The 27323-nt window shown below is 45.0% G+C and overlaps 1 long non-coding RNA gene across 1 annotated transcript; it reads right to left on the reverse strand.

The window, feature by feature from the left end:
- Nucleotides 1-1629: 1629 nt before the first annotated feature.
- On the reverse strand, nt 1630-22500 carry LOC136332362 (uncharacterized). Its single transcript, XR_010730634.1, has 3 exons — nt 22405-22500; nt 3141-3266; nt 1630-2116 (listed from the first exon to the last, which is right to left on the reverse strand). It is a non-coding gene; the product is annotated as an uncharacterized lncRNA (long non-coding RNA).
- Between the last annotated feature and the right edge of the window lie 4823 nt (nt 22501-27323).

Raw genomic sequence — 27323 nt, forward strand, 5'->3', positions numbered from 1 at the left:
TATCAACCGCACTATCCAATCAGGGCAGGGAGATTCTATTTATTGATTTTAGAGAGAGGAGGGAGAGAGAAAGAAGCCAGGGGGTGGGGGAAGCATCCACTCGTAGTTGTTTCCTTTTTTTTTTTTTAAAGATTAAAAATTATTTATTGATTTTAGAGAAGAAGGGAGAGAGAAAGACAGAAACATTGATCTGTTTCTGTATGTGCCCTGTGCCCTGACCTGGGACCAAAGCGGCAACCTTTGTGCATCAGAACAATGCTCTAAACAGCTGAGCCATCGGCCAGTGTGGGGCTCTCCAGCCAGGGTGGAGCTATCCCTGTTATAGATGGAAAAAAGACTCTAAGGGAGCTGAAGTGACTGGTCCAGGGTCATCCAGCCAGTTAATGACAAAGTTTGTGTGTTTTACATCCGAGGTTGTGTTCTTGGCTCTGTATCAGAAAAAGAGTGAAAGAAGAAAGGCAAAGCAAATTTTTCTTGAGGGTAAAGTTTAAAGGCCTCACCAAAATGTCCACATCCTAACGGCTGAAACCTATGAATGTTATTTTATGTGGCAAAAGGGACTTTGCAGATGTGTTGAAGTTAAGGATTTTGAGATGGTAAGAACATCCCGGATTATGCAGGTGGGCTCACTGTAATCACAAAGGTGGAGGCAGGAGAGTCAGGTGGGCTCACTGTAATCACAAAGGTGGAGGCAGGAGAGTCAGGACCAGAATGATGCCGCGGGAGAAAGACTCCGCCAAGCCAGTGCTGGCTTGAAGATGAAGGGGGCTGCGAACCAAGGAATGAGGGCAGTTTTTAGGAGCTTGATCAGGTAAGGAAGCAGATTTCCCCCTGAATCTCAGAAGGAGTACTGTTCTGTTGACACCTTGATTTTGGCCCAGTGAGACCCCACTTTGGACTTCTGACTTCCAGAATTATAAGAAATGGGGGGTAATGTATATAATCTTTGCATTCCAGGAAATATAGTCTGTCACCCAGGAAAAGAGACTGAAAGAAATATGCCCAAATGTTAAACAATGATTAAGTTTAGATTATGGGTAGGAAATGCAGTCTGGGTGGTAGTGCTTTTCTTTTTCATATTTTATCTCAATTAAAAAAAAAAATTTAGCCCTGGCCAGTTGGCTCAGTGGTAGAGCATCGGCCTGGCATGCAGAAGTCCCTGGTTCGATTCCCGGCCAAGGCACACAGGAGAAGCGCCCATCTGCTTCTCCACTCCTCCCCCTCTCCTTCCTCTTTGTCTCTCTCTTCCCCTCCCGCAGCCGAGTCTCCATTGGAGCAAAGATGTTCCGGGCGCTAGGGATGGCTCCTTGGCCTCTGCCCCAGGCGCTAGAGTGGCTCTGGTCGCAACAGAGCGACGCCCCAGAGGGGCAGAGCATCGCCCCCTGGTGGGCAGAGCCCCTGGTGGGTGTGCTGGGTGGATCCTGGTCGGGCGCATGCGGGAGTCTGTCTGACTGTCTCTCCCCATTTCCAGCTTCAGAGGAGTGTAAGGAAAAAAAAATAATAAAAATATAAAAATAATAATAATAAAAAAAAATTTGAAAGATTTTATTGTTTTTTTTTTTCTCTTTTTTTTTCTGAAGCTGGAAATGGGGAGAGACAGTCAGACAGACTCCCGCATGCGCCCGACTGGGATCCACCCAGCACACCCACCAGGGGGGTGATGCTCTCCCCCTCCGGGGCGTCGCTCTGCCGTGACCAGAGCCACTCTAGCACCTGGGGCAGAGGCCAAGGAGCCATCCCCAGCGCCCGGGACATCTTTGCTCCAATGGAGCCTTGGCTGCGGGAGGGGAAGAGAGAGACAGAGAAGAAGGAGGGGGGGGGTGGTGAAGCAAATGGGTGCTTCTCCTATGTGCCCTGGCCAGGAATCGAACCTGGGTCCCCCGCACGCCAGGCCGACGCTCTACCGCTGAGCCAACTGGCTAGGGCTATTTATTGATTTTACAGAGAGAGAAGAGAGGTGTGGGAGGAGTGAGAAGTATCAACACATAGTTGCTTCACTTTAGTTGTTCATTGACTGCTTCTTGCATGTGCCTTGACCAGGCAAGCCCAGGGTTTCGATCCTGTGACCTCAGCATTCCAGGTTGACACTTTATCCATTGCGCCACCACAGGTCAGGCTAAAAATAAAAAAAAAATAATATTGTGATGTTGTAAATAGAAGTATGTTCAATGTACTGTGGGAGCACTGTGGAAGGAACCATTTCATTGCTTGTGGGAGCACCTGCAAGATTGCTGAGAAGCATGCCATTTGAGTATGCTAAGGACATGGGCATGGGCAGTTACAGGTAGAGGAACAGCTTGTGAAGGGGCCAGAAGGGAGCAATGGTAGACTTTGTCCTGAGGGTAAACATTAAACTTTGTTCTTCATTTGAAATGGTCCAATATTTCAGTGGATCATATCCAAAGCCATGAGTTTCTAGGCATCAAGAAATATAGTTAGAGATCTTTTATGGGGTGAACCAAGACTTTCTGGCAACTCGGAATCAGGTAGAGTAGTTTCGGACTTTGCAGCTGAGGAGATGTGTTTGTGAAATATTTGTTGTTGAAGGCCCAGCCCTGCTTTCTCCCTCCCTGTTTCTTGTGGTACTGAGGTGGGCAAGGCTCCAGTCCGCAAATACAGTCTCCTGTATTTTGTAGGATGGTTTGTTTTCTTTTGTTGATGAGTAGATGTATAGCTTTGAGATTTTTTTGTTTTTTTTCTTTCACCAATTAGGGAAATGATGGAGTGACTCCTTCTCTTATTAACAGTGTCATAATGGAGTCGTCTAAGTCTCATCTTGATTCCTCCACCCTGTAGGAAGCTACACCTTTTCTGGCCCTCTTAGATCCTGGGGCACTCAGAGGCTGCACAGAGCATTCTGTGAGGGAAACAACAAAACAATCCAAAACCTAGGGCTGAGTAAGAACTGTTGTAATTGCCTCTATTTTTTAAAGGCACGTGTTCCTTTTTCCCTCCCCCCTCTCCACCCTGATATTTTAGGGTTACATCTTGATCTCTGGGCACAAAGCTGGTTTTATTGCTCCTGCCATGGTTTGGTTCCACCCATCGAGACAATGGGCCTATTTTTTCCTATAGTCAAAGGCCCTTGTGTTTGGCCTCAAGAGTTTCACCCTGCACTGGTGCCAACGCTCACAACTTACTGTTCTGTTCCTTGTAGGTCACCTTGGACTCGGCAGGCTTGCAGGGTGTGGCAGGGGGTCCTGAGTTGTGTCCACGGAAAGGAGAAGGTTGTGGAATCCCATTTAGTTTGGGAGAGTCTTCTTTGCCTATTGGCAGAAAAAAGCAGAGTTGTGAGCCAGGGGCCCTGGGTCCTGGTGCTGGAGACTAAGTTCTGACTTTGAATTAGTAGATTTCTAGGTCTTAGCCTTAGTGGCTGCAAAATGAGATTTGACTAGATGAACTCAAGCTCTACAGCTCGAATGCCCTGACCATGCATCTTTTCTTCCCTCTGGGCTGGAGTGAGGGAGTGGTGGAGGCCAAGATAGGGAAGGGGAAGCGAGCCCAGAGCTTATGTAGTCTGCTCAGCCTGGACTCCTCTCCTTGGCACAAGGCACAAGGCACAGGGCTGAGTTCTACTCATCATTAATCTTTTCTGTCTCTCTTTTTAAATAAGTTTATTATACTTATAACCTGTAACTGTCTCTCATTTCTTTTCTTTTACTTTCTTTTTCTTTTTTTTTTTTTTTTTAGCAAGAGAGACAGAGACAAAGGGAGAGAGATGAGAAGAATCAACTCATAGTTGCATCACTTTAGTTGTTCATTGATTGCTTCTCATACCTGTCTTGATGGGGGGGGGGGTGGCTCCAGCTGAGCCAGTGATGCCTTGCTCAAGCCAGAGACCATGGAATCATGTCTTGATCCCACACTCAAGCCAGGACCCCAAGCTCAAGCTTGTGAACCTGCATTCAAGCCAATAGAACTGCGCTCAAGCCAGCGATCTTGGGACTTGAACCTGGGACCTCAGCATCCCGGGTTGACATCTTATTCATTGTGCCACCATTAATCAAGCTATCATTTCTTTTTAAAATTTTTTTATTGATTTTTTTGAGAGAAAAAGGGAAAGAAAGAGAGACAGAAACATCTGTTCCTTTTTGTGCCCTGATTGGGGATCGAACTGGCAACCTCTGTGCATCGGGACAGTGCTCTAACCAACCGAGATATCTGGCTAGGCAATCTTTTCTTTTTCTTTTTTACAGAGACAGAGAGAGGGACAGAGAGGGACAGACAGAAAGGAAGGGAGAGAGATGAGAAGCATCAGCTCTTCGTTGCGGCACCTTAGTTGTTCATTGATTGTTTTCCCATATGTGCCTTGACCAAGGGTCTACAGCAGGCCAAGTGACCCCTTGCTCAAGCCAGCGACGTTGGTGAGCCTTGCTCAAACCAGATGAGCCCATGCTCAAGCCGGTGACCTCGGGGTTTCAGGCCTAGTTTCTCTGTGTCCCAGTCTGCTGCTCTATCCACTGCGCCACCGCCTGGTCAGGCTCTGTTCTCTCTTAATTAGAATGACTTTTCAGGATTTTGACCAGATAGATATTCTTAGCCTGGGGTTGGGTCATACATATTATCTGCCTATAAATCTTTTGGAAGATGGAGGCTGTGAATCCATGAAGGGAGAGGTATAAAGGGGAGAAGGAAAGGAAGGACTTTGGAGGAAGATAATAGAGAAGAGAAGGCAACCAAAGCCCACACTCTAAAACACTTCACATTCATCATGAAACATAAAAGCACAGTGTAAATTTAAAGTTTTACTGAGAACATGGTGTGGGGTAGGGGTGAACTAAGAGGGTGTGGGGCAGCTGTGTTAGGCTTGCTCGCTGGTTTACCGGCTGCAAGCCCTTTGCCTGATTAGTGCGTGAGCATGTGGCTGAACCATGTGTGTGTGGCCTGTAGAAGGCTATGAGTGCGTCCACTTGAAAGAGATGGGGGGGGGTGGATTGTGGATGGCGGATTGACTGCCCACCATGGGGAGGGGCCATTCTTGCTGTTTGTGTGCCAGAGAAGAGGTTTTCCCCGCCTGTGTGTTTGTCCACCGTTGTGAGACTTTATTAAATGGAATGGGCCAGCCCTTTCTGGGCAGTTTTTCTACCATCTGCCCATATCCAATGTGAACCTGCCTGGCCACGACCTAAGCCACCGACATTACAGTTAGGTTTGCTCACTTGTATTTTGCATTGGTGAGGAGCAGTGCTCTGTGAATGTGGTCTATAAAAGACTACAGGTGCTTGCCCTCAGGGTGGCAAATTGCAGATTGTCTGTCTCCAAGGGAAGGGGCGATTGTTTGCTATTGTTTGTTGAAAAAGGAGTATTTCCACCCGGCCTGTTTTGCTGGAAAGAACTGAGGGGCTTGGGAACCCTACTAAAACTAATGAAGACTATAAGTCCAAAATCCAAAAGGGTGAGCTGGGGCTAGGGAGCCCTAAAGAACGAGAAGCGGTCTTCCCTGCCTCTTTGCTCGTCTGCCGTTGTCAGACTTTAATAAATGGAATGACCCACCATTTTCTGGCTCCACAGTTCCTTTACTGTCTTCCCAAATCCAGTGTGAACCTGCATGGCCATGGCGGCAGCCACTGCCTTACAGGTGGGTGTCTGAGTTCTTCAAGGCAGTGGAATCTTGGCTTCTCTAGTGGCCTGCAGTTTGGGTCTTGTCCCTCTGTGAAATTGACAGTGGGTGCAAGGCCGGTGGCCGAGGCCAGGCAGGTTCACAGTGGATTCGGGCAGATGGTAGAAAAACTGGAGCCAGAAAGGGCTGGGCCATTTCTTTTAATAAAGTCTCACAACGGCAGACAAGCACACAGGAAGGGGAAACCACCTCTCAGGCAAACAAACAGCAAAATGGCCCCTTACAGTGGTGGGCAGGCAATCTGCCATTCACAATCCGCCATCTCCCATCTCTCTCAAGCGCAAGCATCCATGGCCTTACACAGGCTATGCACACGTGCCTCTGCCACGTGCTCATGCGCTAATCAAAGTGCTTGCAGCTATAACCCCACGAGCAAGCCTAACAACTGCCGCACAGTGGTCTATGCCAGTGGTCCCCAACCCCTGGGCTGCAGACCGGTACCGGTCCATGGGCCATTTGGTACTGGTCCACAGAGAAAAAATAAATAACTTATATTGTTTTTGTTTTATTTATATTTAAGACTTTATTTTTAAAAAATGACCAGATTCCCTCTGTTACATCCATCTAAGACTCACTCTTGACGCTTGTCTCGGTCACGTGATACATTTATCCGTCCCACCCTAAAAGCTGGTCTGTGAAAATATTTTCTGATATTAAACCAGTCTGTGGCCCAAAAAAGGTTGGGGACCACTGGTCTATGCTTCCTTTTTTCTCTGGGCTATTGGAGGGTGCATTTCCTTTGGAGAATGGATGAGATCACGCTGACATTTCTGCTAGAGGAGTCATTTTGAGTCAGTGTCTTTTATTTACATTGCCTTTTCACCCTTCATTTCCTCCTCTCCTGTTATACCCTGCCTCTACCCACTCCTCCCCAGGGGTGGGTTCCACTTCTCTGCTTGTTCTCTGGGGGTGGCTTACCATCTGGGTGGGACAGAGACCGAGGGAGGCCAGGTGTGCCGGGATGTGGTTAGGTGCCCGGTGGGGGATGTGCACTGGGCGGGAACAGTTGCACTGTGGTTCCTCAGGCCCAGCTGAACTCTCATGGGCAAATCGAGCTTTCCATGAAGTTTAGCTGCTTCACCTCAGTCTGTCCGAGAGCGGGACAAACTGAGAGCAGGGGTGGGGACAGTGGAGTTGCAGCCTGGGGATTTTAGTGGAAATCCCTTCACCCAGAAGGAGTGGTTGGCTGTGTCTACATCCTTTCTGAAACAGAGGGCTCCTCTCCCTAAGGCTGTGAGCCAGGCAATGCAGATAAATGGTAAGAAATAGAAATCGTTCACTTACTAGCAAGTTTAGAGGGCTGGTCCAATTACATCCCTGTAATGCCAGTGGCCGAGGCCAGGCAGGTCCACATTGGATTTGGGTAGATCAGTGGTAGTCAACTTGGTTCCTACCGCCCACTAGTGGGCGTTCCAGCTTTCATGGTGGGCGGTAGCGGAGCAACCCAAGTATTTATATAAATAAAAAGATAGATTTAACTATAGTTAGTTGTTTTATAAAGATTTTTCTGCCAAACTTAGCGAAAATTTTACTACTAACAGATACAAAAGTGGGTGGTAGGTATAAAAAGGTTGACTACCCCTGGGGCAGACTGTAAGGAAACTGCGGAGGCAGAAAGGGCTGGGCCATTTTGTTTAATAAAGTCTCACAACAGCAGATAAGCACACAGGCAGGGGAAAACCTCTTCTCTGGGACACAAACAACAAGAATGGCTCCTCACAGTGGCGGGCAGGCAGTCCACCATCCACAATCCCCATCTCTCCTTGAGAGCAAGCATCTGTACCCTTATACAGGCCATATACACTTGGTGCAGCCATGCGCTCACACACCAATCAGGCAACGTGCTTGTAACCCTGTGAGCAAGCCTAACACAGCTGTCCCACACCCCCTACCTTGAGTAAGGACAACGGAGAGTTTTATACAGTTCACTTTGGGGGATTGTTCACACACTGGCCTCTGGGAGATCCAGAGGTGGGGGAGGGGCCTGGACTGTGAGTGGAGGGACCTGGTTCTGTGTCAGTACCGACTAATTCCACTGTTACCATGAGAAAGTCACTTGCCCACATTGAACTTGAGTTTTCTTATCTACAAATTGTTGGGTTTGGGTGAGGTAATCTTGTGTTTTGTTTTGCTCTTTAGTTCTGATTCTATGATTAGTAGCAGGGAGGCAGGGGCAGGTGTGGCAGAGCCCTGCATACTGTTTTTTTTTTTGTTTTGTTTATGGTTTCTTGTGCCTCTCTCCAAACAAGCAGGTTGTGAGTTCTGTTTGTGCTTCCTCTTACTCAGCTCTGTGTTTCTGTGGCCTGAAGATGCTCATTACGCTGTGGTGCGGTGCGGTGTGGTGTGGAGAGTCTCTGAGCCGGGAGCCCCCTCGGCCCTGGGGAAGGAGGCCTGGTTGGTAGGCTCCCGGCCCTTGCACGGACACCTCCTGTTTTGGTGTGATATGACTTCCTGTTCTTCTACCTCCTCCACAACCTACCCTGAGAATCAGGTTTGGTTTCCTGAGTGGGCTGTCCCTGTTTTGATGGCTTTTCTTCCTGTTTCCTGTGTGTGGTTCCCTGAAACAAGTAGCAGGAAACTTTTTACAGCCATCAGGGTCTCTTTTCCCATAAAAGAATGTTTCCTCTTTCCCTGTAAAACCTGACATAACACACAGGCACGGGGGGACACGTATGCATGCTGCCAGCATTCTGTATGGTGAAGGTGGCTGTGTTATATTCTTACTGCTGTTTAGGAGCCCGGATAACACAGTGTCTTAATGTCTTGTATGGCTCTGTCACTGAGGGTTTAGAGTAGGTGCCATGAACGTGCAGAGCGTATCCCATGTGCCTGTGTGTGTGCACGTGGGGCAGAGCGGGGCGGGGCAGGGCTGCCAGGGGAGCGGGAAGCGATTCAGGAGCTGGGTTTGCTCTCTTTGTTTCTGCTTTTTATGCAATGTACGGGTAACTTGTGTTACCAGAGGGCTGATTAGAAGCATGATAGAAATTTATTTAATCTAGTCTGAAATTCACCTTGTTTTATTCCTGGGTGTGTAATGAATGAAAGTGTGGGGAGGCAGAGGATGAGCAAACACTGGACCTTCCTGAATAGTCTGCGGTCAGTTCTCCCGAAACTAGATGTTGATTTTTTAGTTATCTCCACCCTTGGGTTTGTAAGTAGAGGATTTGTGAGCTTCTGTCACACAGGTATCATCCTGTTCTGGGAAGATTAGTGACAAATCGACAAGCAGGAAACAGGTCAAATTTACACCTTGTTTATTTTATTTCCTTTGTGTGTGTGTGTGTGTGTGTGTGAGAGAGAGAGAGAGAGAGACAGAGAGAGAGAGAGACAGAGAGAGAGAGACCGAGAGAGACAGACAGACAGACAGGAAGGAAGAGAGATGAGAAGTATCAATTTTTGTTGCAGTTCCTTAGTCTCCTTAGTTGTTCATTGATTGCTTTATCATATGTGCCTGACTGGGGGGCTACAGCAGAGTGACTGGCCCCTTGCTCAAGCCAGGGACCTTGGGCTCAAACTGGTGAGCCCACACTTCAAGCTGACAACCCCAGGTTCTCTAACCTGGGTCCTCTGCATCCCAGTCCGACTCTATCTACTGCGCCACCACCTGATCAGGCTATGGTTTGTTTCTGACAAATATTTAGGCATTCCAACCTTTAAAAGCAGTTTAATGTCACTACTCTGTGTACTATCACCTACCTACCAACTGCCAGGTGCTGATTTTCAAAGAAAATGAAACTCAGTCCCTGTCCTCAAGAGTCAGTGTTTTCTTGAACAAGACTTTCCGGGCCTCATTCCCTCAGTACCCACCCCGTCTCACTGGTAAGCCTTTCAGGACTCTCAGAACCAGACAGATGAGGTCAGACGCTGGACTGGCTGATGAAGGAGAGTGGGGCAGGAGACCAGCCCTGTGCACTTTCTGCCCATCCTTTTCAGGAGCACAGTGACCAGGAATAGGAAAAAATGGCTCCTTAGGAAATGCTGTGACAGCTGACAAAGTTGGGGCGGTAACTCCGATTTTCCTCAGCTTGTCTCAGCTCCTTACCGAGAGCATGCCCTCAAGGGTCCCCAGAGATGAAGAATGAGTGTATGCGCCTTGGGGTCTGGAAATAGGATTTGTTAGCTATTCTTAAAACGGTTAGCAGTGAGGACCTGGTCTCCCTGTAGCTCCGTTGGTTAGAGCATTGTCCCAGTACGCCAGAGTTGCAGGTTCAGTCCCTGGTCGGGGCACATATGAGAAGCAACCAATGAGTGCACAACTAAGTGGAACAATGAGTTGATGCTTTCTTCCTCTCTCTCCCCATTCTCCCCCCCCCCCCCGAACACTCCCCTCTTAAAACAATGGAAAAAAATCAACAAATAAAATTTAAAGAAAAAAAATGTTAGCAGTGAGAAGGTAGGGCAATTTGAGGCCTTGTGGAATTGTCTCTAGGAACTACACTTCCTTCACTCCATTCAGACCAGGAAGTTGGACAATAGCTAAGGTAGAGAGAGAGATGCACAAAAATGCTCAGACTAAATTGGTGCCAGACATTTTTCTGAGGCTCCCATAATAACCTCTACCATACTCGGATGGGACTTCCCCCTCTGTTGAAAACCCGTTCTGCTAATGCTTTGAGATGGCCTTTTGTGACTTATTTTCCTTTTCAATATTGCTTTTGATCTTTATTTTAGTCTCATAGCACTTGTGTAAAATAATGGGGTAGATTGAGTGAAATTTTCCACACTCCACATTCTCTGAGCCCTGTACATTTCTACTTCTCCAGGATGACCCTGGGGGCTTAACTTTGCCCTGGGTCCTATTGTAGTTCTTTTCCCAACCCAGCTGTTCCCTAAGAACAGGAAGGATGGAGAGAAGGAGAGACAGACACACAGAGAGCAGAGTGAGGCTTCATCACTGGGATGCACCAGGTGTCCATGTGCCTGTGGAGTCAGGTATACCAGACCTGGATTTAAATCTACTCTTTGTCCTTTAATTGTGTGACCCTGGAAGGTGACTTAAGCTCTCTAAGATTCAGTTGCTACATCTGCAAAATGGAGAAAATGTCCACATAATAGCTTAACTAACATGTATGTAGCACTTTACGTTTATGAATTCAGTTAATCTTCATCACATTTCTAGGAATTGAATATTAGTATAGTGGTTGTTTTTCAGATGAGGAAATTTATGCTAGAATTTCTTTTTTTTTTCTTTATTCATTTTTAGAGAGGAGAGAGAGAGAGGGAGAGAGAGAGACAGAGAGAGAGAAGGGGGGAGGAGCTGGAAGCATCAACTCCCATATGTGCCTTGAACAGGCAAGCCCAGGGTTTCGAACCGGCAACCTCAGCATTTCCAGGTCGACGTGTTATCCACTGCACCACCACAGGTCAGGCTCAGATAAGGAAATTTAGGCACAAACAAGTTAAGAAGCAGGTTCAAATGAATGTAGCTTGAGTAGTGGAGCTGGGATTCTGAACTGGGACAGTCTGACCCAGAGCCTGTGTCCTTAGCTACTGCACTAGACTGTCCAGTTCGCAGAATATTAGGCACTCAGTAAGTAGTGGCTGTTACCCCCAGAGCTGGGAAGCCTGCTTCCAGGTGGGCACGTGGCCCTGGGTCAGGTGAGGCAGGGCACACGTGGGCCCTCCTGCTGCCCTGGGGTTTGCACAGTGCCAGGGCTTCCTTCATCCCAGCTCTGTTAGACAGGACTTGTTGACAAAAGTCTTGTCTCAAATCCCCAAGGTGCCTGACAAGCCCCGAAAGGAACACAGAAGAGCTGAGACTGGGTGGCCACAGGGAGGGGCTCTGTTCCAGTGAGCCAGTTAGTTGCTCAAGAATCACTTTTCTGACTCAGCTTCAGAGGAATTTGGCTTTTCACCAGTCTTACCTATTCGGTCAGGGCTCCCAAATGAGCTACCTGGGGAGCAGAGTGGGCCTCTGCCTCAGCTGGCACAGGGTGAAGGGTTACTGCCAGGAAGCCGAGGAGATTCTGCAGGGCTCAGGGAAACCCAGATGTGGTTAGAGGAGGAGAGTGTCCAGCTTGCTTCTTTGCCATGTGTGCCTTGGCTCTCTGCCTCCCCCGGTAACGGCGGGGTCAGCAGTGCCAGTTCCGGCACACCGCCCCATGTGAGGTGCTGGCTGGGTCAGAGGCTGCATGGTGCACGGCTAAAGGCTTCTGGAGGCTAAGAGGGCTGGGTTCCCCTTGTGGCTCTTCCTTTTTTTAGTTGTGTGACCTTGGCTGTTTATTCATCTTTTCTGAGCCTTGGTTTTCTCATTTGTGAGAAAATTGTGAGGTTCAAATGAAATAATCTAGAACAGGAACTTATGTACCATAGGTGCTCAGATGTTCTGTCATGGGTAAGTGCAGCTGGGGAACGCGGAGAAACATTAAATACAGTTCTTCACCTTTAATGAGGTTATTGTCTAGGTAAGGGAGAGGTAATCAGTAGGTAAACATATAAATCACAATATCAGGACTGCAAATAATACACACAGGCCAACAAGTGTAATGGACAGTGAAAGCTCTGGGAGTGCAGAGGTAGGAGAGCTGCCCTGTGGGCTAAGCTGGTTAGGGAAGGCTTTCCAAACAGGTGAACCTTGCAGAGGTGCAGAGGTTGGAGAGGAAGGTGAGGGGCACTCCAGGAAAACATCTGAGATGAGGCCAAGTAGCTGAAGGTCAGGTGATGGAGAAGAAACAAGCTGGAATAGAGCTAAGAGTTTGTAGGAGAGGTGAGATTCAGTGATAGGTTAGAGCTAGGTTCTGAAGGGCTATGAATGCCACCCTATGGAGGCATTCAACCTTTGCAATTCATTTGAAGGTTTTTGAGGAGGAAAATGACATCAATATTTTGACCTTGATTAAGTTACTTATTCTTTTAATACTTCTAGACTTTAGATTCCTCATCTTTAAGTTTAAGAGTTTGTACCATGTGATTGAAAAGGAGTTTTTCTAGCTAGATTCTGTGCTTCTATGAAACAGGAAGATTGTTTTGGTGGTAAAGTACAGAACTGGTTGGAAGGGACAAGATGGAGATAGAAGTATTACTCAGGAAGCCAGTGTGCAATCAGACACTAAGCTTCTTCTATTGCCTTTCACAGGGGACTCCAGGTGGGGACGGTCTCCACTGTATGTTTCAGGTACTTTGACATTATAACTGTATCACAATTTGAATCCTGTAAGATACCTCCCCAGGAGACACTCACGCTTGGGGCACCTGGGGAAATGGGGAAATTGGTAAACTGTTCTGGGAAAGGAGTGATTATTAGGTGGGCTTCAGGTTTATATCATTCCTGTTCTGCAAAAAACCAAAAAAGGCAAAAATAACAGTAGTACCTTATTGTTTGTTGTTAAATGTTGTGTAGAGTTTTTCAATTTTCAAAGTAAATGTCACAGGCACTATCTCATTTGCTTCTCTTCAGAGTCCTGAGCGAGGTTAGGCAGGTGCTCCTTCCATTTTATGGATGAGGAGAGGCTATAATTTCTCAGAGTCTTTCAAATCTAAGCCTCCTCATTCTCAGTGCCATTAACTTTCCCTTGCTTCATGTTCCTCAGACAGAAAATAGGAGCTCACTTCTTACATTAATTAATGAATTCAGCACATGTTTAGTAAGTGCCCAGTATGTATCAGATACTCTGCTAATATGAGATCCATAAGAGGTCATGTATTTAAGAAAAAATCTTTAGCTGAGTGTAATGTGGGAGGTCAAGGCCAGGGAGGGTCACACTGCATTCAGGTAGACCACAGAAGAACTATGGAGCCGAAAGGTGTTGGGCCATTCCCGTTTATTGGATTCTCGCAGTGGTGGGCAGGTGAACAGGCAGGGGAAAACCACTTCTTGAGACAAGCAAACAGGAAAATTGCCCCCGGGGAAAGTACCAGTTGTCTTATACGGGCTATGCACACAAAGTGGCTTTCTGCCAAGTGCTTACATCACTAATGCACAGTGATGGGAACCAGAGAATATAAGAGCAAGCCTAACTGCAGCCTTTCCCCTGTACTGAGTGTTGGAAATACATGCTTATTATAGAAATTTGTAGAGAAAAAGATTCCTCTAAGCCCATCATCTGGAGTTACACATGTGTTTAGACTTCCTCCCTCCCTCCCTTCCTCCCTTCCTCCCTTCCTCCCTTCCTCCCTTCCTCCCTTCCCCCTTCCCTCCCTCCCTCCTTTCTTTCTTTCTTTCTTTCTTTCTTTCTTTCTTTCTTTCTTTCTTTCTTTCTTTCTTTCTTTCTTTCTTTCTTTCTTTCTTCGAGAGGAACAGACAGACAGGAAGGGAGAGAGCTGAGAAGTGTCAATTCTTCATTGCGGCACCTTAGTTGTTAATTGACTGCTTTCTCATTATGTGCCTTGACTGGGGGGCTACAGCAGAGTGAGTGACCCCTTGCTCAAGCCAGAAACTTTTGGGCTTCAAGCCAGCGACCCTTGGGCTCAAACCAGTGACCATGGGGTCATGTCTATGATCCCATGCTCAAGCCAGCAACCCTGCACTCAAGCTGGTGAGCCTGTGCTCAAGACAGATGAGTCCACGCTCAAGCCGGTGAAACCCTTCTTCAGGATTTCAAATCTGATACCCTATCCACTGTACCAGTGCCTGTTCAGGCATCCCTGAGCTATATTTCTGAAAGTGAATAGATAATTTGGTCAAAGGATTTACTTGGGCTCTAATTAAATATTGCCAAATTGTTTCCCCAAAACTTATTAGAATTACCTATATTCCCATTGGCATTATATGAGTTAAGTGATTTTGAAATGGGAAAAGAAAGTGTATTTTATTTTGTTTTTGGCAAGGGTGGACATGAGGAAGAGCTTGGGAATATGGAAGTTTTGGGGAACTGGTTAGGAGCCCGAGAGCCTGGATCTGTTTTCAAAGGAAGTTCATTTAGGCACATGCGTATCCAGTGAGACTTATCTGGTTAGGCTTCAGTTATTCCTTGGCTGAAAATTTCTGTCTTAAAATCCCTCTAGTACTTCTTCTTTTCTTATTCTTGTTTTCAGTTCCCACCAAAAAATTAATCATAGTTGGACCAAGTAGAAAAGATTCATTCTTACCTAGCCAGCTAGGGGGGTTGAGGAGTAATTCTAGAGACAGGGGTGGTGACCGTGGCCACACCATGGCTAATAGCACCTGTTGTATTGTCATTATACCTTGTTCTTTATTTGAATACATATTTGATTTGTTACATTCCTCTGATAGTTACTTAAGAGTAGAAACTGTGTCTTTTTTTCTGATTTTTAAACTATATGGCAAGATACTACTTACGTTTTAGGTTCCCAGTAAGTAGTTATTAAATTGAAGACCTTTCCATGTGTCTTACACATGGATTCTAGTAAATGTTTGGTACCATTCACTCATTCCCTTAATACATTTTTAGTTTACTGAATGCCTACTAGATACTAAGCATTATATTAGGCCTGGGATATACTAATGGTAATAGAAACTAAGGATTTTAGTGGCCCATAAAGAACTCATAGTTTGATGAGAGACAGTCAAATAAACAGACAAGTACAGAACAGAATAAGTGTTATGATTGAAGGACAGCCGGGATGTTATGGGACCACAGGAGAGGGTGTCCTAACTCACCCTGGGGTGAGGTTGCAGGTGCTCAGGACAGCCAGAAGAGGCTCCACCCTCCCCCATTTAGTTCTTGTTTTTATTCAAGAACTAAATTCCAAAGAAGGAGTAGAAATAGAGGTAAAGAGCTTCCTTCCAGACAGAAGGAACATGTACAAAGTCAGTGTGAAGTTGACTATGTTGTAGCAGAGTGTACAGAGGGATTTACATAAACAGAGAAGAGATTATAAAGAGCCTGGCATGCTAGGTAAAGAAGTTTGGATTGTGAAGATTAATAAACAGAAACCTCATTTAAATTGGAGTTGGGAGACTGTAGTGGGATCTCTCATACCCAACCACTCACTGTCAGCTACCCCAAATAGGAAGAGATGCACTTTCCATCTCCAACAGGAAGATGTATTTCTACTCTACTACTCCAGCGGGAAGAGGGAGATTATTTTCCTTGCCTGGCAACCACTCAGCCAATGAAAGACTGTTACAGCTCAGCTAATGAAAAGCCACTGTACCTTGATTTCCCAATTTCCTCTAATGAATTCTCTGTTTACAACAGTCCCTCTGAAATTCTCCTTTCCTCTGTGAGAGAATTTTCCTGTTCTTTGTCCTCTGGACTTGCATGTGGTTCACCATTAGACTGCATGTCCCGAATTGTAATTCTTTGCTGTTCCTGAGTGAACCCATTTTTCTGGAGAAATACCTGTCTATTTGTTTAAGGTCAACAGGATTTTATTTACAATGTGATGGAGAGCTGCATCTAGATTTTAGGTAGGGCATTGACATGATTAGATTTGGGTCTTAGGAAAACAAATGTGGAGAACAAATAAAATCAATGATTTGGGTGAAGATTAATTAAAACTGAGGAAATCCCAGGAATAAGGTAAGTTTAGTTTAGCTGTGATTATTGCTTTCTTCTCTAGCACACTCCTTTCCATCTTTAGGCTATGCCTCACACCTGGCAATCAGGAGGCACTGAAGAGAGGCTGTTTATATCTCTCAAGCCTGATACAATGTTTGACACACGGAGGTGCTTGGTACATGTTGGTTAAGACCAATGCTATGGCCTGTGCTAGCAACTACTGAGCGCTGATTTGAAAATAAGATGGGTCCCCTTTTGTTCTGTGGTTGCATACCAGGAAAATCTGCTTTCCAGATTAGAATTGGAGGTATATTTTATATGGCCCTTCTCAACGTGTCTCCACAGATACTTTCCATCTTGTGACAAGTATTTGTTGCAAACTAGACAATGGGTTCCTTTAGGTCAGGAAATGTATTTTGATTTACTCTTTTATTCCAGGACTTATCACAGTGTATAGTACATGTGGGTGATGATAGATATTTGTTTCATGAATTTGAAATTCATTGTTTGGACTTAAAATATATTTCATTAAATATGTTGTAAATGTTGATTAGATGCTGATTCCCTTTCAAGAGGCTTTTAAATCTATAAGCTAACAGGTAATGAAGGCAGATTGAAGGCTTGAGAAAGAGAGGAACTCTAGCCTGACCGATGGTGGCGCAGTGGATCAAATGTCGACCTGGAACACTGAGGTCGCCGGTTCAAAACCCTGGGCTTGCCTGGTCAAGGCACATATGGGAATTGATGCTTCCTGCTCCTCCCTCCTTCTCTCTCTCTCTCTCTCTCTCTCCTCTAAAATGAATGAATAAATAAAAATAATTAAAAAAAAAAAGAGAGGAACTCTAGGAGATGGGAAGTCAGCTAAATGGGAAATAAGTTACTTTTCAGAAATATTTAGCAGTTGAACTGAAACAATTTCCGAAGGGTTCTGGGCCAAAGGTAGCTTCTTAGCAAGTCCTATGGGGGAGATTGGGAAGCTCTGGGCTTCCTTTACTACTTGCCATTATACAGATGGCTTTTGTTTCTTCTCATACTTTTTTTTTTTTTTAATTATTTTTATTTATTTATTCATTTTTTTAGGGGGGGGAGAGAGAGAGAGAGAGAGAGAGAGAAGGGGGGAGGAGCAGGAAGCTTCAACTCCCATATGTGCCTTGACCAGGCAAGCCCAGGGTTTTGAACCAGCAACCTCAGCATTCCAGGTCAATGCTTTATCCACTGCGCCACCACAGGTCAGGCTCTTCTCATACTTTTTAAATTACTGTTACATTCGATGACTCACTATGGTTTTCTGATTTGTCTTTTTGTTTTTTCATTAGGAATGCCCTCTTCTTTTAGGCCATTATCATCATACTTCAATTCCCTGCTGAAAAGCTCTATCCTTTTTCATGTACCTTTGTGGAAGAAACAGTCTCTCTTCATCCCAGACATCTCAACCTTTAGACTCCTTCTCATGGTAATTAATGCTAGCTACTGGAATTGTATGTGGGTTATCATTCTTATTCCCAGCAGAAGGAGGGGATCTAATTTAGTTATATGTCTTTCATAGAACAGGGCCTTGTAAATGTTGAATGAAACATGTGGTTGACCTGTATCACTAATTTAGTGTGATGGATAATGTATGTGTCAACCTGACTGGGCCATGGGTACCCAGATATTTGGATAAACATTATGCTGGGTGTTTTTGTGAGGGTGTCTTTGGGTGAGATGAACATTTATTATTAATTTTAATTGAATCTTATTAGGGTAACACTGGTTAACATAATTATACAGGTTTCAAGTGCCCAATTCTAGAATACATCTCTGTACACCAAGTTGTGTGTTCACCCCCCCAAGTCAATGGTGTCCTTCACCGTTTGTCCCTCTAGCATTTCAGTTGGTAGACCGAGTAAAGCAGATTGCTTTCCCTAATGTGGAGAGACCTCATCTAATCAACTGAAGCTTGAATAAAACAAAAGTTGACCTTCCTCTGAACAAGAGAAAATCCCCCCTGACTGACTGCCTCTGAATTAGGATATCAGCTTTTCCTGGCTTCAGATTTGACCTAAAATATTGGCTCCTCTTTAGTCTGCTGACCTTTGGACTGGAACTACATTGTTGTCTCTCTTGGATCTCTAGCTTGCTGACTTACCCTGCAGACCTTGGGACTTGTCAGCTTCTATACTCATATGAGCCAATTCGTTTTATGTCTTTATCTATCTTCTATCTATAGTCTATCAGCTTGCTCTCTCTCTCTCTCTCTCCTGATATATATTCATCCAGTGGTGAGATTCAGCTGGTTCGCACTGGTTCTGCAGAGCAGATACCTAATTTTTTGAGTTCCACGAACCAGTTGTTAAAATGGCACTTGTGCCCTGGCTGGTTGGCTCAGCGGTAGAGCGTCGGCTTAGCGTGCGGAGGACCCGGGTTCGATTTCCGGCCAGGGCACATAGGAGAAGCACCTATTTGCTTCTCCACCCCTCCGCCGCGCCTTCCTCTCTGTCTCTCTCTTCCCCTCCCGCAGCCAAGGCTCCATTGGAGCAAAGATTGCCCGGGCGCTGGGGATGGCTCTGTGGCCTCTGCTCCAGGCGCTAGAGTGGCTCTGGTCGCAACATGGCGACGCCCAGGATGGGCAGAGCATCGGCCCCTGGTGGGCAGAGCATCGCCCCTCGTGGGCAGAGCATCGCCCCATGGTGGGCGTGCCGGCTGGATCCCGGTCGGGTGCATGCAGGAGTCTGTCTGACTGTCTCTCCCTGTTTCTAGCTTCAGAAAAAATAAATAAATAAATAAATAAAATGGCACTTGTAATGAGGGTTCTCTCTAAGGTGGGTTTTTTCAAAGATGAACATAATATGCCCTGTCTATCCCTCTCTCTGACCCTCTCTGTGTCTCTGTAAAAAAAAAAAAAAGATGAACATAATATGTTCAGAGAAGAGAAGTTGCCTGTATTTAATATATCAAACACAATGACTGTTAGTCTAATTGGCCTACCTCTAAGGACTGGGACCCTGCTCCTACAGTGAAAAGATGGTTAAGGATAAATCACACAACTGATGCTGCTCGGATGAAAGCGAAGAAAGCTGCAGTGAGGATGCTAATCAAGAAGCAATATGGAAATATCTTAACAGTTTTATTGTCAGGTATTATTTGATATTTTTTCATTAATATTTTAAAACTCTTATAACAATCTAGTTCTGTGTACCTCTTTTATTGTTTTTATCTAAGTATTAAATGCATGAAATAATAAACTACCTTTTGGTATATCTTTTTTTTTAATTTTTATTTATTTCAGAGACAGAGCAAGAGTCAGAGAGAGGGATATACAGGGACAGACAGACAGGAACAGAAAGAGACACCTTAGTTGTTCATTGATTGCTTTCTCATATGTGCCTTCACCGTGGGCTTTCAGCAGACTGAGTAACCCCTTGTTCGAGTCAGCGACCTTGGGTCCAAGCTGGTGAGCTTTTTGCTCACACCAGATGAGCCTGCGCTCAAGCTGGTGACCTCGGAGTCTTGAACCTGGGTCCTTCCGCATCCCAGTCCGACTCTCTATCCACTGTGCCACTGCCTGGTCAGGCTGGTATATCTTTTTTATACTTAAAATGGTCATTAGGGTAGAGAACTGGTTGTTAAATATTTGAATTCCACCACTGTATTCATTCTTTTTTTTTTGTATTTTTTTCTGAAGTGAGAAGCGGGGAGGCAGAGAGACTCCTATGTGTGCCCGACCGGGATCCACCTGCAAGGTGATCCTCTGCCCATCTGGGGCATTGCTTTGTTGCAATTGGAGCCATTCTAGCACCCGAGGAGGAGGCCATGGAGCCATCCTCAGTGCCTGGGCCAACTTTGCTCCCATGGAGCCTTGGCTGCGGGAGGGGAAGAGAGAGATCGAGAGAAAGGAGAGGAGGAAGGGTAGAGAAGAAGATGGGTTCATCTCCTGTGTGCCCTGGCCGGGAATCGAACCTGGGACATCCAAACGCCAGGCCAACACTCTACTACTGAGCCAATAGGCCAGGACTGTATTCACTCTATTGATTCTGTTTCTTTGGAGAACTCTGACTTATGTTCTAGATTTTAGAAATATTCTAGAGAAAGGAAAAGAGTTTTATCTATCTCCTAGAATGGTAGTAGCATGAAGCACACTTTAAAAATGATGCTTACTTTTGATACCTTTTAATCTCCTGAAACTTTTTTATTTTGTATTTTTCTGAAGTTGGAAATGGGGAGGCAGTCAGACAGAGTCCCGCATGTGCCCGACCGGGATCCACCCCACACGCCCACCAGGGGGCGATGCTTTGCCCATCCGGGGCATTGCTCTGTTGTGACCAGAGCCATTCTAGCTCCTGAAGCAGAGGCCATAGAGCCATCCTCAGCGCCTGGGCCATCTTTTGCTCCAATGGAGCCTTGGCTGAGGGAGGGGAAGAGAGAGACAGAGAGGAAGGAGACGGGGAGGGGTGGAGAAGCAGATGGGCGCCTCTCCTGTGTGCCCTGGCTGGGAATCGAACCCAGGACTTCCGCACGCCAGGCCAATGCTCTACCACTGAGCCAACTGGCCAGGGCGAGAGCAGATTTTAATGGAGGTATTGGAGGCACCCTGTTGGTTGGTAAATCAAATCTGCAGGAAAGCTGCTCTGGCTTAAAATGCTAAGCACCTAGCATATTATAAAATAGGTCTTCCCTTGCAGGTTTCCTGTGAGAAAGAGGGAGAGTTAAGGGGGAAGATCATGACTATAATATAAACCTTCAAACTCTGCATCTATTTTAATATTTAAATATATTTGTCTTATATTTAAAATAAAGCCCCTTACTTGAACTCCATTCTATCACTGTCTTCCTTTTTACAAACTTCTTAAAAGAGTTGGTTTTAACCAGTGTCTCTCCCATCTACTCCTCAGCATCATGGACTTCACTGACCCCTTCCACCCCCACACCCTCATCATGCAACCCTAACTGCTTTAACCAAGGCCTCCAATGGTGAAGTTGTCCCCAAATACTAATAAATCCTTCTCACTGTTGTTTTACCTGTTATTAGAGCACTTGCCACTGTTGACCACTGCTTCACTCTGGAACTGCTGTATGGCCCTCACTCTGTTGGCTTTCCTTCAATCTGGCCATTCTATTTCAGTTTTATTTGCCACCTCTGATCTGCTCATTCCATAAATGTCAGTGGTCTCTAGGGTTCTGTCCTATGTCCTTTTCACCGGGCCCTCTGCAACTTTAGTTACAATAAATCTCTTGGATATCTGATTTTGAATATACAACATGTCTAAAACTGAATTTATCTTACCTCCAAACTTGATACTTACAAAAATAATTTATTTTTTAGTGACAGGTACTCCACGATGATGTACACCAGAAACTTGGCCATCTATTTAGTCACTGAGTCTTGACAAAGCAAACTCCTAAGTATCTCTAATATGTCCATTTCTTTTTCCAACCTTACTCACATGGTTAATTCAGGCTACTATCATTTCCTTCTCTAGATCACTGCAGTTTTTCTCTCTGACTCCCTCCTTTACCTCCAATCTAATTGCATGACTCATTTCATTCATTGTTCACAATTCAGCTAGATTGGTCTTATATATCAAATTTCTGGCCCTGGCTGGTTAGCGCAGTGGTAGAATGTCAGCCTGGCATGTGGATGTCCTGGGTTCAAGTCCTGGTCAGGACTCACAGGAGAAGCAACCATCTACTTCTCCTCCTCTCTCTCTCTCTTTCTCTCTCTCTCTCTCTTTCTCTTCCCCTCCTGCAGCCATGGCTCAATTGGTTTGAGTGCATCGGCCCAGGGCACTGAGGATAGTTTCATGGAGCTTCTGCCTCAGGTGCTAAAAATAGCTCATTTGCAACCATGGCCCTAGATGGGCAGAGCATCAGCCCCAGATGGGGCTTGCAGGGTGGATCCCAGTCAGGGCGCATGCAGGAGTCTGTCTCTTCATCTCCCCTCCTCTCACTTGGAAAAGAGGAAGGAAAAACTCCCACAAAATTCTGATCATATCTTTTCCCATTATTCAGGTCCTTTAATCTATGTCCTCAGGATGCACTTTGATCTCTTTAGCATGGCTCCCAAGTTTTAATTTTTGTTATGTTACAAATTTAAAAGACCTCAGTCTTTTCCAGCTTTAGCTGTGCCAATCTTGTCCCCCACCCTACCTCAGTTGTTACATTTCATACTTCAGCCACACAAAACTACTTTAATTCCTTAAACCCCCTGCTTTCTATTGCATCTGGGCCTTTGTACATATTCTGTCTACCTAGATCGCTCCTGTCATGCCTCTTACTTTCCTATAAATTTTAGTTATCCTCAGGCCTTGGTTGATGCATTACTTCTGCTGTAATCTTACACTGACCACCAGCTCCAGGTTATGCTTCTGAAGTAGCCATCATGTACCCCTTTGCAGCACTTACCATGCTCTCTTGAGACAGCCTTATGAATGTACTGTAAACATCTTGTAGGGAGGGATTCCATGCCCATTGTTGCATTCCTGGGGCCTAGAGAAGTACCTGTGATGTAGTAGATGGTTAGTAAATATTTGTTATATTAATGAATGATTTACCATAGTTACTTTGAACATGTTTCTCATTAAACCAACTGAGCAGGTGGAAGAAAGCTGGTAGAGGAGAGCAGAAGTGAAGTCCAAGGCCTCATATAAGTTTAATTTTTATTTATTTATTTATTTTTTACAGAGACAGAGAGTGAGTCAGAGAGAGGGATAGACAGGGACAGACAGACAGGAACGGAGAGAGATGAGAAGCATCAATCATCAGTTTTTCATTGCGCGTTGCAACACTTTAGTTGTTTATTGCTTGCTTTCTCATATGTGCCTTGACCGCGGGCCTTCAGCAGACCGAGTAACCCCTTGCTGGAGCCAGCGACCTTGGGTTCAAGCTGGTGGGCTTTTGCTCAAACCAGATGAGCCCACACTCAAGCTGGCGACCTCGGGGTCGCAAACCCGGGTCCTCTGCATCCCAGTCCGATGCTCTATCCACTGTGCCACTGCCTGGTCAGGCAAGTTTAAAAAATTTAAAGTAAAAGTTCAGATTTTTGCAGTTTAACAAACTGAGTATGGGCCTTAATGGGCTTATGGCTAACTCTAAACTACAGCCAGCTGACACAGCCCTTATTCAGGCCTTACTATTCTTTTCTTTTTAATAACAGTTTTGTTAAAAGATGACTCATGGCCCTGACTGGTTGGCTCAGTGGTAGAGCGTTGGCCTGACGTGTGGAAGTCCCGGGTTCGATTCTCAGCCAGGGCACACAGGAGAAGTGCCCATCTGCTTCTCCACTCTTTCACCTCTCCTTTCTTTCTATGTTTCTCTTCCCCTCCCGCAGTGAAGTCTCCATGGGAGCAAAGTTGGCCTGGGCACTGAGGATGGCTCCATGACTTCTCCCTCAGGCTCTAAAATGGCTCCAGTTGCAGCAAAGCAGCGCCCCAGATGGGCAGAGCATCGCCCCCTGGTGGGCATGTCGGGTGGATCCCGGTCAGGCGCATGTGGGAGTCAGTCTCTGCCTCCTCGTTTCTCACTTCAGAAAAATACAAACAAACAAAAAAATATAACTCATATACCATCTAATTTATTCATTTAAAGTATATAATTTGCCCTGGCCAGATAGCTTGGTTGGTTAGAGCATCATTCCAAAGTGCAAAGGTTACCGGTTCAATCCCCAGTCAGGACTCATACAGGAACAGATCAATATTCCCATCTTTCTCCCGTCTTCTCTCATTAAATCAATAAATAAAAATTTTAAAAATATTAAAGTATATAATTTAATGGTTTTTAGTATACTTACAGAATTGTAGAGCCAACACCATAATTAATTTTAGAACATTTTCATCATCCCGACAAGCAACTCTATGTGCATTAGCTATCACTCCTCATTCCCCTCCCTTCTCCACAGCTCCTCCCTCCTCCCCCTGGAAACCACTAATTACTTTTTATCTCTGAATTTGCCTCTCCTGGATATTTAATAAAAATGGAATCATATAGTAAGTGGTTCTTTGTGTCTGGCTTCTTTTGTTGTAAAGTACCCAATTCACAATTCCACAGGTTTTAGTAGAGGCACGTAGTCCAACTAAGTTTTTGAAAAGTTTTATTAAAGGAGGAAATTTATTAAATATGCCGGCCTCATATAGCTAACACAGGGCAACAGACCCAAATTGTGCAGACCCCCAAAATAGTTCAGAGGCTGTTTATATACTCTTAATTATACATGGGAGGGGAAAAAACCTGACATCACGGCATAAGTTTGTACCTTTTATTTAGAGATACATACATTAACTACATGCTTTCAGGAGGGGAGGGGTAGTTTCCATAGGGACAAATGCCTGTAAATGGTTCATCAGTATAAGAAAAGATTTTAATTTAATCTTTTTCTTCCTGTACCTGGCTAGCTATTCACCCTTTCCCCATAGGTATGTGGGAAGGTCAGAGAATCCAAGTCTCCTTCCTCTTCTGCATTTACAACACAATGCCATCGGCCATATTGGTTTTATGCTAATCATACAAGTACAGAGAGGTCATCCACAAACCTCTCTGTATGTCCAGCCCAAATCAACAAAATGTTCTTTAAGCTTTCTAAAATATTAATATATTAGTTAGTACTTCATTTCTTTTTATTGACAAATAATATTCAATTGTCCATCTCACTTTGTTTATTCATTCATCACACACTTGGGAGTGGAACTGCTGCGTCATGTGGAGGCTTTAGGATCCTTAAGAACAGAGGTTGCTTTAGAGAATAAGTTCACAAACATATGAAGCACTGATAACTCTTGCTCTTCCATTTCATGTTAGACAAGTTTCACAGCTGGTTCTTTAAATTAATCAAGTTTCTCTGTCTAATATAAAGTAGCCAAAAAATGGGCAGTCTAATTCTCCTGTATAGGGTGATAAAGCCCTTCTTTGGTTTAAATGGAAGTGGGATAAGTTAGTATCTGTTCCTGCCTGTTTCCACTCCCACTCCATTCCACCCCTGGACTACAATAGGGCCAACTGACAGCTACCCAGGAAGGCTTCAGTTGGGGGAGTTGGCTTCTTAGCTGGTTTCAGCCATAATTAGATCACTTCTATCTTTGCATTTGAATAGGAATTTATTGTTTCTTTTGTATTACTCTTGTCTTCAGTTCTTCTTTTTTCTTTTCCACACATCTCTGCCATTACATGCTATTGTTTTTCCTGCTCTCCCCTTTCTCTTTAAACTCCTGGTAGATTCAACCTGTCCCTGGTTGCTGTGTAAGTTAAGACCATAAAGTTATGAAACTCATGTGAATTATAGGATTTTTTTATAAGTATATCATATCTAGATAAATATGGGTACCTTAAGAGTAGTTGTCCTGGGTGGCTACACATATATTCCAAAATTCTGTTGTTAATCAGAATATTCTGGTCACTTATATAGAGTTGTTCTCCAAACCAGTCTGAGCCCGATTAAACCAGTATCATTCCATTATAATCACACTCAGTATTTCCGGGAGCATGCCGCTCTTTATTTGTATGTTTCTGGTTCCCCTTTTTCTTTCTTGCTCTAGTTCGAGTTCAGATAGGGTTCCAAGTGTGGAGCCCAGGCAACGGTAGGGGGAGATTGGTGTGTTTCAAGAGACTTTGACCTTAAACAAAGCATGCTTAAACGATCTTTTTTTTTAGTGCATTCTGGCCTGTGTCCCATTTCTGCTTTGCGATCCCGTCCCCAATCTGGCTTTCTTTTCTTTACTCTTTCTTTTCTTTTTACCATTACATCCTACCGCTGGGAACATAGCCATCAATTGTACTCTTCTCAGAGAAAACTTGGGAGAATAGGTAGGGAAAGGTACTTCAGAGGGCTCCATTTACTTCTGCTCCTGAGTAGCTCGTTAATGTTCTACCAGCAATTCCCACTCTTGGGAGACCAGGATCATGTTCCAGTGCCACATTGCTGTTCAAGGCAGAGGGCACTTTGTACAGAGAGTTGTGATATGAGATTTTCATCTGACCTTCCTATGACGTCTTTTTTTTTAAAAATTTAATTTTTTCTGAAATGAAAAGCAGGGAGGCAGAGAGACAGACTCCTGCATGTACCCAACTGGGACCCACCCGGCATGCCCACTAGGGGGCAATGCTCTGCCTGTCTGGGAAGTTACTCCATTGCAACCTGAGCCATTCTAGTGCCTGAGGTGGAACCCATGGAGCCATCCTCAGTGCCTGGGCCAACTTTGCTACAATGGAGCCTTGGCTGAGGGAGGGGAGAGAGAGTTAGAGAGGAAGGATAGGAGGAAGGGTTGAGAAGCAGATGGGTGCTTCTCCTGTGTGCCCTGGCCGGAAATCGAATCCAGGACTTTCACACGCTAGGCCAATGCTCTACCGCTGAGCCCACTGGCCAGGGCTTAAGGGTTTGACATCTGTGTTTTTGTAGCTTCTCAGTTCTTAGTCTCTGGATCTTCATATTCTCTTCCTCTCTGAGTTTCTGCCCTGGGTGCAAAACAAAGATGACTATTAGTGAGGGAAAAGAAACCCTGAACTTTTCAAAGCAAAAAAACACGAAACTGGGCTCCCTGCCTGTCATGCCTCCCTCTCCTCCCCAGCAGCCTCTGAACCTCTCAAAACCCCAGTGAGGTGATTGCTGACTGTAAAATATGTCTACAGGGTTTCTTCAAAGATATGATTGAAAGCTTTATATTCTGACTACCATTCTATCTGCTTTTCTCTTTTCCAGAGGATTCTACTTACCACAAACAGGCATGAGGCCAGTGGTTTAGAAATTCAGCTGCTCTTCATCCTTTATTAATTGCAGAATAAGTGACACAGAAGCGTTTAGAGAGTATAGCTGTGGGGAGAGAAAGAAAGGAAGCACTGGAACACCTGCCAGAGAAGGGACCAGAGAGCACCATTAGCAAGTGAACATCTCTGGAGCAGAGTAAGGGAGGAGGTGGGAACAAGGAAGGAAGCTAAAGGAAGCCAAATAATTGTAGCACTGAGGGGTTAATCCCAGGGGAATAAGGTGGCTCTTCCCTGCTGCCTTAAAGAAGAGTTGTCTGATCAGAGCCTGTTACAAGCATGACCTTAGGCTAGGTCCTGGGGTTATACAGATAAATAAGACAGTCACTGCTTTCTGCATGTACAATCTAACAAAAGGAAGATAGGTAACAAATAGAAATTAGATGAGATTTTCAAAATGGGTGGTATTGTGGGCTGAGCTACTACTATCATTACTAACAGCTAACATTTATTGTTTACCCATCACCTTTTAAGTGTTTAACATGAATTAACTCATTGGTTCCTGGCAACAACCCTGTGATGTGTGTATTGTTATCACCACTCTTTTATAAGTAAAGAATCTGAGGCACAGTGAC

The sequence above is a fragment of the Saccopteryx bilineata genome, chromosome 3 (assembly GCF_036850765.1).
Source record: "Saccopteryx bilineata isolate mSacBil1 chromosome 3, mSacBil1_pri_phased_curated, whole genome shotgun sequence".
NCBI classification, from domain to species: Eukaryota; Metazoa; Chordata; class Mammalia; order Chiroptera; family Emballonuridae; genus Saccopteryx; species Saccopteryx bilineata.